Here is an 11,772-nt window from a genome sequence, read left to right on the forward strand (position 1 = left end):
GATGTCGAGATCATGATGGGAAGACAGGCAGAGATGACCAGCCACGCTGGTGGAAGCCCACGAACTGTAGTGGCTAGTGGCTGTGGAGCCCCCATGGGACTGGACTAGGCCATCTGGATATGGAAGATGGTTATTTGGCTCGAACTGTTTGGGGGGCACCCAGGCAGGGGGATTGGGATCCATCCCTGGTGCATGAACAGGCTTTTTTTTGGCGGGGGGGGGGGGGGGTTCAGTGCCTGTGGTGTGACGCCTTGCACAGCCTTGGTGCAGTGGGAAGGGACTTGGACCTGCCTAGGCTCAGTGTGCCAGGCTCTGCTGACTCCCCATGGGAGACCTTGATTTGGGGGATGTGGGGATGTGGGGTGGCTTGGAAGGGAGGGCTGGGGAGTAGGAGGAGGGAGGATCTGTGGGTGGTATGTATAGTGAGCAGAAAATTTCTTAATAAAGAAAAATGAAAAAAAATGAGTCAAGGGACAAAACTCAAGAAAAAAATGTTAAGTATTTAAAACAGAATACTGAATAACAGTGAAAACTCATCTTATCAAAGTTTGTGGGCTGTGGAAAAGGCCACCATAGAGCAAAGATGACAGCAGGAAGTATAGACACAAGCTGAGTCATCCAAACCACTTCAGAAAGAACAGAACAAGTTAATTCCCAGGAAAGTAAAAGAAAAATAGCAAAAACCAGAGCAGAAACATCAATGGACTTATACACAAAAAGGAAATCAATAGAGACAATAAGAAATGCAATAGTTGGTCCCTGAAAACATCAGTATAATCAGAAATGCAAAACAGAATTTTGCCACAGATTCTGTGAATGTCAGGGTTTAAATGGACTATCATGAACAACTTTATCACAGATTTGATAATATAGACTAACTGAAACAACCTCTTGAATAGCAATCTTCCAAAAGCCATGTAAGAAGAAATGGATTATCTAACCAGGCCTGGATCTATTCAAAGAAATGGATTTGATCATCAGTAACTTTCCAAACTAGAAAAAAGTACTTCCAAAATATTATAAATGAGCTCACGCTGATTTTTACCAAATATTTAAGGAAGTAATTGTACTAATTTCTTTCTTGACAACCCAAAATTACAAGCATGGACATTTATATTGACAGCTCACTAATAATTTCCATTGTCAGTGGAATGCCAATCATGATGGTGTATGGAAACGATACACCTCACTGAGACATCTGCTTGTTCATCCAACCGTCATTGGCAGGCTTCTACTTTAAGACAAATCGTTATTAGGCTTTTATGAGGCTGTAGACTTTTGTAGACAACAAATCCTTCCCAGTTTGCCGCTCTGTGGCTCATAGAAGGAACCATCTTCATCAAACTCAGTAGGCATAAAATTCTCCATTCATCTAATAAATAGGCACTGTGCTGTAAACCAGTTTGTAAAGATTTCTCAGAAAATAAGTACTGCAGTTGGTGCCAACTCAGACAGGAATTGTGTTTCCTACACAATCTCTGCTTTCTCTCCTCCCTCTGTAAAAGAAGGTGGAGAGACAGAAAGGTGCTATGTTTGGTCACCCTTAAGAGTCCAGGTTAGTGAGAAAAAAGCATACCAAATTCGTTTAACTAGAACTGGTCGACAGGAGGCTTCTGAAATGAAAAGACCCAGGGGACACGGTCTGGTCTGGTGGCACCCCTGGCTCAGGGAAGAATCCTCAGTGGTGTGGAAGTGAGCTGGAACAAAAGGGTCTGAAGGCCCTGACACATTCCTCTGCTTTTTGTGCTTGTTGAATTCCTTCCTCCAGGGCCTGAGGCAGAACTCTGCAATGAGGGGTTCTGGGGTCTATGACTCAGTTTAGGGAAGCATTCTGGTTTCTATGGCTTGCTTCACAGAAGAAAAGTGGGTGGGTGAGAGGGGGAGGTGAGGCAGGAGGCTAGGGAAAGGTCAGAGAGACTTTGTTTCCAAGACCTTGTAATCTCCTGTTCTCAGCCTGTCAAAACACCACATGCTTAATCATACTATTTTCTGAACCTCAACAAAGTTTATTTCTGAGAAACAATATGCCCAGCCCCAGAGGATGAATCATGATTAGTGTATGCCCAAAGTTTCCAAACTGGGAACTCATTCCCCAAGGGTCCAGAGTAGGCTTGCTTGGGGTAACGGTGTCACGGCATATTTCACCATGTCAAGGCAAACAGGGGACTCAAGGGTGCACACAAACTGCTAACGTGGTGGTAGTCTCCCCCTTAGACCACGCCTCATCACATTCCTGGACTACGTCACGACATCACTGCGAAGCTGGGGTGTTAATGCTTGCTGTCATAAAAAGCAAGGGCAGTGGGAAATGAGGATGCCATTGTACGGTCTGATTCCACGATTCCGGAATTACAAAATGTACAACAGGTGATAGCTATCCTTGATTTACCTCTTGGTTGATTGATCTATTGCTCCATAGATAGCTATAGCTCATGTTAGTAACAGTAGTCATTCTAAAATGGCAAAAGGCATCATTAGGGCTTTAAATCACTTGTGTTTTTAGATGGCTATTAGGCTGTGAATTAAATTTTTGTGAGTTTTCTTTGAGATCATAAAAAATGTACTGAGTTCCCAGTGGGGCTTGAGCAAAGGAGTCTCCTCAGACTACTGCAAACCACACAGGCTCTGCTTCCCGTTTCTCCATGCAGCTCTGTATAACTGTATGATCTAGTTGTGGAAAAGCAGAATCTGCTGGGGTGGGACAGAGGAAAAGGGTTCTGAGTCTTCACCTCTCTAACCAAGAACAACTACAGCCAGCACTACTAGACCTCCTCCAGGAGCCCTCCTCCAGGAACCCTCCTCCAGGAGTCCTCCTCCAGGAGCCCTCCTCCAGGAGTCCTCCTCCAGGAGCCCTCCTCCAGGAGCCCTCCTCCAGGAGCCCTCCTCCAGGAGTCCTCCTCCAGTAGCCCTCCTCCAGTAGTCCTCCTCCAGGAGCCCTCCTCCAGGAACCCTCCTCCAGGAGTCCTCCTCCAGGAGCCCTCCTCCAGTAGTCCTCCTCCAATAGTCCTCCTCCAGGAGCCCTCCTCCAGGAACCCTCCTCCAGGAGCCCTCCTCCAGGAACCCTCCTCCAGGAGCCCTCCTCCAGGAACCCTCCTCCAGGAAACCTCCTCCAGGAAACCTCCTCCAATAGCCCTACTCCAATAACCCTCCTCCAGGAGTCCTCCTCCAGGAGTCCTCCTTCAGTAGCCTGCTTTCATTAGTACTGGAGTTTCCAGGTGTTGGGTGAAGACTATGTAGTTCACCATCACTTGTGAGTTATTATAATCAGTAGATTAGGCCCTAGTCAGGGGCATGGAAACAGAATAGATGTGTCAAAGTTTGGGGTCCTACTCTTAAGGATTATGTGTTGCCTCTACTTCTGTCCTTGCTGAAGCCCAAAGAATTTAAAAGTCTAAATTAAACATAGATAACATCAGCAGGCCCAAGATAAGAATGTCAGGTCTGCTTACATTTAACCTGTTCTTTCTATGTAGTACATTCACTGAAGTTTTAATATCTCTTTGCTGTTATTCTATATACTATATTTGATATGTTAATATGATACATTTTCATTGAAATGCTGTTATATTATTCAAAATAATATAATAAAGTCACATTTTTTGGAACAAAGTTGGAGCTTACTAAGAAAAGGTTTTAACATGGACCTAAATATGGGCATAATGGAGAGAAAGATCTATCCTAAGGGAAAGGCTAGCACACACCCAAGATTTCTCAAGAGAGAAAGTCATACTTAAGGACTTAACAATAGCCACACGTAAGACTTATATGGCCTCTAAAGTCATATTCTTCGAAGCCTTTCTACAGAACTTATTTCCTCAGTTTTTGTTGTTGTGTTGTGTTTTTTTTTTTATTTTGTAAATGCAATCTAAGGTTGTTCCTATATTGGATAGGAGTTGAGGCCAATAAGACAAAACTGTAGATCACAAGGGTCAAAAGATGCCTCACTATACTATTTCACAAGGGCGTTAAGACATATATTGACCATAAGCAACACCCACGATCTTGTCCTAAGAAGTTACAGGTTACTAACTGAAAAGCAAATGGTTAAACTCAAAGGATTTCAGCATGGTTCGTTGCTATTTTAGCATTGCTCTATGGAATAGCATGATAAAGACAAATACTGTCTCTGCACACACAATCTTCACAGGAAATGGTTTCAGTTTTTGGTGAGATTTTTGACTCTCAACAATTACTTCAACCAGAGTCAGGGGTGAAGGACTCCTTTACTTCCCCACGCTCCTTAGTTGACCCTGTATTATTGTCCTGCCTCAATTCCCTCTGATCTTTTAATACTAAAAGCTGATAACCTCCAAAGACCCTTTTTGAAACTTTATCACTGCTGAACCACATATAGACCTTACATACCCATGGATTCAAAGTCTTGACTTGCCTGATCTAAGGAGAGCATGAGAAATTCATGGGAATCTGGAATTCGAGACTTCAAATCACACAAACAATAAGAATACAGCAGATTGTCCTGTCTAATCCTAAAATTAGCACGGAAAAAATAGCAGGACCTGTTTTTCTTCTATGAGGTGCCTGAGTAAACCATTAAAACGTAAGGCAGAATCTGAGAGAGGTTTAATTTGGGCGTGCAAATTGCAGACGACTGAGGACAGACTGGCTCAGTCTGATACAACATAGTAATATTAGCAATGGCCAGGCTCCTAGTGTGCTGCTGTCAGCTTAGTAAGGACATCAAGTATGGAACGGCTGGTCTCCTTACTTTGACTTCTGGGTTTAGAAGTCTATAGAAACACACACACACACAGAGAGAGAGAGAGAGAGAGAGAGAGAGAGAGAGAGAGAGAGAGAGAGAGAGAGAGAGAGAGAGAGAGATACACATGGAAATTGTTGGAAAACACAAAACTACCAAAAAACAATTCAAAAAGGAATCCAGTGGTGGAATAGATTAAAAGAAAACTAGTGTAAAATCATAGGCATTGAGTATATATTGACAGGGCCTGAAAGAAAACAATGAAGTGATTTAAAGTGTAAAGTAAGGGTATAATTACTGGCAGATTTACACATGGGAACTTTTCCCTTCTTTAAAGAAAAAATTTAAGTCTTTTATCAGCTCTTAGGTGTGAACAATATTCTCTTCAGCCCTGTCTGGAAAACACAATTATCTTCAGGTGCTCTTGAGGCTCCAGAACCGTCCCAGACAAGTCCCTGAAAGATACAGCAGCAGCAGCCAGAGCAGGAGCAACAGCTGTAATTACAGCGGCCTGAAGAGCTCTTTACAGAGGTCTCCGCTCAAGTGAAGCTGGGATTCTTGACTTCATCGGAGAAAAGAACTTCAAGATGAGTTCATGTGAAGCAAACTCGGAATGTATTAAAACATATTTTAACACAGATTTAAGGAGAGAGGGGAGAGGAAAGAGAGAGAGAGAGAGAGAGAGAGAGAGAGAGAGAGAGAGAGAGAGAGAGAGAGAGAGAGAGAGAGAGAGAAACAGAGAAAGAACAGAACATATCCAAGGCATGGATGGCAGATTCTCAAGACAGAGAGAAGTCCTAAATTCTTGCACCAATAGCATTTTAAATGAGAAGTAATATTTAGTTATTGGATTTCTTTGTCCTTTTGTGGTATTGTATTCTCCCAAATATTGTCCTTTGTCCTTTTGTGGTATTGTATTCCCCCCAAATATTGTGCATGCTAATAAACTTATCTGGGGTCAGAGACAGAGCAGCCACAATATTAAACATAAAGGATAGACAGTGGTAGCACACACTTTAATCCTAGCATTCCAGAGACAGAAATCCCTCGATCTCTGTGAGTTCAAGGCCACATTGGAAACAGCCAGGCATGGTGACTCACGCCTTTAATCCCAGGGAGTGATGATAGAAAGCAGAAAGGTATATAAGGCGTGAAGACCAAGAACTAGAGGCATTTGGCCTGGTTAAGTGTTTGACTAGTTAAGCATTCAGGCTTTCGAGTAGCAATTCAACTTAGAACCATTTGGATGAGGACTCAGAGGCCTCCTGTCTGAGGAGACAAGACCAGCTGAGGATCCAGCGAGGTGAGGTAGCTGTGGTTTGTTCTGTCTCTCTGATCTACCAGCATTGACCCCAATAACTGGCCGCAGGTTTGATTTTATTAATAAGAACTTTTAAGATTCATGTTACATTTTCTTTTCTTTTCTTTTTCTTTTTCTTTTTTTTTAAATTTATTTTATAATTTAATTTTACATATCAGCCATGGATTCCCCTGTCCTCCAGTCCCCCTTCCCCCCAGCCCAACCCCCATTCCCATCTACTCCAGGGCAAGGACTTCCCTGGGGATTCAACTCAACCTGGTAGATTCAGTCGAGGCAGGTCTAGTCCCCTCCTCCCTTCACCCAGGCTGAGCAAAGTGTCCCTGCATAGGCCCCAGGCTCCAAACAGCCAGCTCATGCACTAAGGACAGGTTCCAGTCCCATTGCCTGCGGGCCTCCCAAATGGTTCAAGTTAATCAACTGTCTCACTTATCCAGAGGGCCTGATCCCCTTGGGGGCTCCTTAGCTATGGGTTCACAGTTCATGTGTTTCATTTTTTTTTTTTCGAGACAGAGTTTCTCTGTGTAGCTTTGGAGCCTGTCCTGGAACTCACTCTGTAGACCAGGTTGGCCTCGAACTCACAGAGATCTGCCTGTCTCTGCCTCCCGAGTGCTGGGATTAAAGATGTGTGCCACCACTACCCAGCTCTTTTTCTAATTTTTTAAACAATTATTTATCATTTGTGTGGATGCACAAATGATAAATACACATTCATGTACACATAGACAGTGTGGACAATGTGTAGAAGTTGGTTTTACTTCCAACATGTGGGTTTCCAGGGCTTGAACTCAGGTCGTCAGGCTTAGCAGTGAGTGCCTTTACCTACTGAACCTTTTTCCTGGCCCAAGTTATTGGGTTTCTTAATTTGTAGGCTGAGGAGGGGACTCTAACTCACAGTAGGTTCCCTCTGCAAGGTACAAGTCCCAAGAAATGTGGCCAGTTCCTATGATGAGGAAGAGAATAGGAGTAGAACTTTAGTTGCTGCTCTGTGAGTGAGGTTCTCTCTTTATCAGAAGTAGTATGTGAAAAGCTGATATGCTAGAGAGATTACAGAGAGTTCTGGATCTACTTTATAAAGAACAGAAATAAAAACAAACAGATGTCAAGACAAAAAGACAAATTGTGGACAGATACAAATCACAAGTATAAAATAAAAGAATTCATAGAGATTCACATGGACTGAGATAGTTGGCCGCGTGATCAAATGGGTGGGAGTTTTATAAGCAAAACAGTCAAAGGGACTATACATAGTAACTTTCATTTTTTTAAAAATATATTAGACTTTTTATTACTATCTGTCAGGTTCAGATTCATATCATTAGGACAAAATTTCCCTAAAATATAAAATGGAATGTTATGTCTTTAAGTACATGGTGACGGCTAAAGATATCTGCTTCTGTGGCCCACTCCAGGCCATCTGCAGGATCTCTGGGCCTTCAAAAAGGATGAAAAGTGTTGGCAGCAACATGACCTCTCAGCCACAGCCTCATGGTGATCAAGACCTCGCTTCCCAGCACCATTCTCAATGGCTTCTTCCAAGAGACTGTCAGATGCATCAAAAAGTATTAATGTAAAACTCAACGTATAATGAACATTATGTATAACTCAATCAATGTATAATGAAGATTAATGTAAAACTCAAGTTACATATTATATTCCCAGCTATTCCCTTAGTCTATTAACATGCTTTTATTCCATCCTGTCCTTATCCACAGAAATAATAAGTGGCCAAGTAAGATTTTAAATTAAACCTTTCTGGACCCTGCCCTTCATCCCTTATGCTTCCCATGACTCAATAATTTAAGAGACCTTAAATTTTAATTAAAATCGTATTTCCCATCATTCACCAATAAATGACAATAGAAGGCAAAATCGAGCAGCTGACATTTTCAATAATGAATTAGCAGAGGCTATAAAATGTCGTCAGAGCAGGCAAGTTTTTGTGGTTCTTTAGTAAAGATTCTCTCCCTCGGGAACTGAAAGCAAAGATGAACCCTTCCTTCCTTGCTTAAGCTGCTTTTGTGAGAGTGTTTATTCTCAGCGACAGAAGAATAACTAGTACAGAGATGACGAAGTGTTCTTTTAAGACCCAACCAACCCTGCAAACTTTTGAGACACGAAGTGGGTGTCATTTTCTGTTCACAGCCTTGTGAAGGCAGTTTAGAAGTTCTTCACAATCTGGCTTTAGATTCCAGCAACTGATCCACTACAATCCCAGTTCCTATTACAGTACAGTTTAAACTATTAACTGAATTGATGATACAATTATTAATTCCTTAAAAAGTGACCTCGAGACTAAAACTTCAGGTAGAGGGAAGGCTGGTCAGATTAAATGAGGAGAAAAGATTTGGTGGGAGAGAAATCCAAGAAGGAAAATGCGAGAAAGGGCCAGGCTAGCCTGACAAGAGTCAGTGTAGGAAGGTGGAGGCAGAGAGGCTGACTGAGTGGGTTTGCAGATGTCAGAAGCCAGAAAGAGACCTCCACAGAACACACCAACGTGGACCTTTGTGGGCAATGGGAACTCAAGGCTGAAGAGTCACCTCCGCACTTAAGAACAGTCTCCCCAGTCACCACGGCAGAAATCACGTTATGTGCGCCATCCACCCACCTTCCCCTATCTGTGCCTTTCACTGAACCCTGTGGGTACACTTGGAACATGATTGGGGGCTTTGACAAACAAAAGCATAGTTTCAAATTCTCATCAGATTTAACAAGGGAAATGAAAAAACACAAGTTAGTGTGCCTTTAAACTTTAGTAACATTAAGAAGCAAATTACTTTGAAATACTCTGTTTTCAAAAGGTTGTTCCATGCATGAAACAAGATACTATGGCATTATGAACCATTTTTATAACCTTTTCAAAAATGGACTTATTTAAATAAATATGACCAATGAATACAGAATTACATAATCACCAAGAGAAAGTACTAGAGTTTTCATAATGGTCTCTTGGCTTTTCCTCTGCCGATATCCACGCCAAAGAAATTAGGTTGTAGCTATTGTTTGTCTTGGTGGCTGAAAAGACTTTTCCAAGCACAGAATGAATGGGGCTCATTCAGAGGCCTTGCAAATGGGCTGTGGCCCCCTTTTAACGCATAATAGACCCAGCAAGGATATTCAGGACAAAAACAAATTTTAGTTTTAACCAGTTGTGAGATCTCCCGTTTTAAGGAGTGTTTGTAAAATGCCCAGTTGCTTGGATTTCTGTGTTTTCCACTGCTGGTTCTACAGGAGGCTAGGGGAGGCAGGCAGCCTCCCAGTCAGTGAAGACAGCTACATTTGTTTTTAAATAACAGAGTAAATCATATGTTGCTTAAAACCTAAATTACAGAGGATGTAGAACCTTCCAATAGACTGAGCTTGACACCAGGACATGAAATAATAGCAGGAGAAAAAGAGGGAAGGACAGCCTGGTGGGGAGAGCGAGTCCTCTGCGGGTGAGGGAGGTCCACCTGTGCCAGCAGACCAGCGTTTTGTCGTTAGCACATTGTATCAGGGCTTTATATATTTTTGACAATTGTTTTAAAAGGCACAACAATACAACAGTTGCAGGAAAAGAAATTGGAACCGGTTTCCTCCACACCCTCTTGATACTTACATTGATAATTCATGTGGTCTTTGGCTTATGCAGTTCCTTGTCTCATCATGACTGGATTAAGAAATGAGTAACTGTCAACAATACATTATCAAGCTGAAATCTCCATTTCTAGGGTTAGACATTATCCTTCTGTCAATGTGCTAGAAGAAAAAAATCATCCTCAGTAAAGGGGCACATTCGCCACAGGAAGTTAATGCAGGAGTTAACTGTAATCTAGCACTGTGGCTTCCAAACAATGTGGTCAGAAGTTTGATGCAAAAAGAGAAGGATTTCAAATCGTTTGAATTAAAAACTCACTGTTTTTTTTTTGTTTTTTTTGTTTTTTTTCCTTCTTTAGCTAGGAAACTAATACATTCCTAGTTTGGCTCAAGGCGGTCTCTCTACCCCTCCCCCTGCCCCCCAACCCGGCCCCCCACCCTCTTCTGTTTCTCTTTCAGTAGCACAGTGAAAAGGGAGAAGGGAGGTGGAAAGAGACAGGTTCTTGGCATCTGCTCACACTCCAGCCTGTATTTGTGCCCACAGTGACGGCCAGAGGAGTGCAGTGTCCAGCGGGGGGCAAGGAACCTGTGTCCTGGCACTCCACTCACCAGCAGGGGACCTTTAATGCTCTCTCACACTGTGTGCTTTTGAAGCACTTGATGGAACCACTCCTTGGTAGGATATTGAGGATTAAAGGACAGTTCTCAGACTGAATTGTTCTTCAGGGGGGGAAAAAAAGGAAGGAGGAGGAGGAAGGGAGGAAGGAAGGAAGGAAGGAAGGAAGGAAGGAAGGAAGGAAGGAAGGAAGGAAGGAAGGAAGGAAGGGTGAGTAACGATGTAAGTCAAGTGAAACCATCTGTGACAGAAACTCTCTCACAAGAAACTACAGTGTCCCTTTTTCCACCTGTTTCTCAAAGGTTAGCGCCTGCAGATGTTATGACTGCAAAGTGATTCCTTCGTGGTGTTTTCATCATTCAAACAGTGACTGAGCTTACCACACAAGCATGCTGCATAATCACGGTGCATGTAGTCTAAGCATTTTGTCACATAATCGTACACAACTGGAGGGAATGAGAATTGGGTGGACTGGCTGCCTCCGTAGGTGTGGGAGTGAAGAACACAATGCTTATCAGTTATTCCTGTGCTGCAGTTGCCCAGCAAATGGTCACCTGTCTTAGTGAGTCTCTGACAATGTCCAGATGAGACTCCTGCCCATGGAAATAACCGAGTAACTCTGAAATGTGACCAGGATCTGGAAAAGAGGGGGGTTTGTTTTGTTTTGATTTAGAGGGATTAAATAAAGGTTTTGAACCATCCTGAAACTTAGAAGTCTTGTAAGCAGTTTCATCACTGAGGTTTGTGCAAAAAAATTATACTTCCAAGAACTTAGGCTTTGGTGTTAATTAGGGAATCTGAATCCTGGCTCCATGGTTCACTCTCTCTTAATTACCTTGTGTGTAAGATGGGAACTAATAGTTCTACCCATATTATAGGGAACTTGTGGGGATTAAGTGAAACACATGTGAATGCTTAAAATAGTGTGTGATACTTAGTAAGTGCTCAACACCTTGTGTATGCGTGTAGGTGTAGGTCAGAGGACATCCATGGGAGTTAGTTCTGCTTTTTCCTTCTACTGTGTGTGTTGCAGGGATCAAACTCAGGTCATCAGGGTTGACAGCAGGTCTACCTTAGCCTTTATCTGCTAAGTAAGCCATCTCACCTTACCAAATGCAGAATTGGAAAATGTTTTTTGTCCCACTATCTGTGATTACCTGATTTTTCAGTATTATTTGGTGTCTAAGAAGACTTTGATTCCAATGATTGTATAGTCCAATATTCTAGAACAAAGTAGTAACAAGAAAGCCACATTTTTCCACCAAATGCTTTGTTCAAGACAGTTGCATGTATAGTGGTGGTCTTGTAAGGGTATGATAGTGCTGAAAAATTGGCTCTGTCACAGCCACAGTCACTTCATACTGTGATGAATGCATTACTCAGGCATCTGTGCTGATATTGTAAACAAACATACTGCACTGTCAGACATGTAAAAGCACAGCACATACAATTATGCACTTAACAATAATAATAATATATGACCATGTTACTGAATTATGGATCTGCTATATTTTTTAAAGATTTGTTTGTTTATTTATGTGTATG

The sequence above is a fragment of the Peromyscus maniculatus genome, chromosome 6, assembly GCF_049852395.1.
Source record: "Peromyscus maniculatus bairdii isolate BWxNUB_F1_BW_parent chromosome 6, HU_Pman_BW_mat_3.1, whole genome shotgun sequence".
In the NCBI taxonomy this organism is placed as follows: Eukaryota; Metazoa; Chordata; class Mammalia; order Rodentia; family Cricetidae; genus Peromyscus; species Peromyscus maniculatus.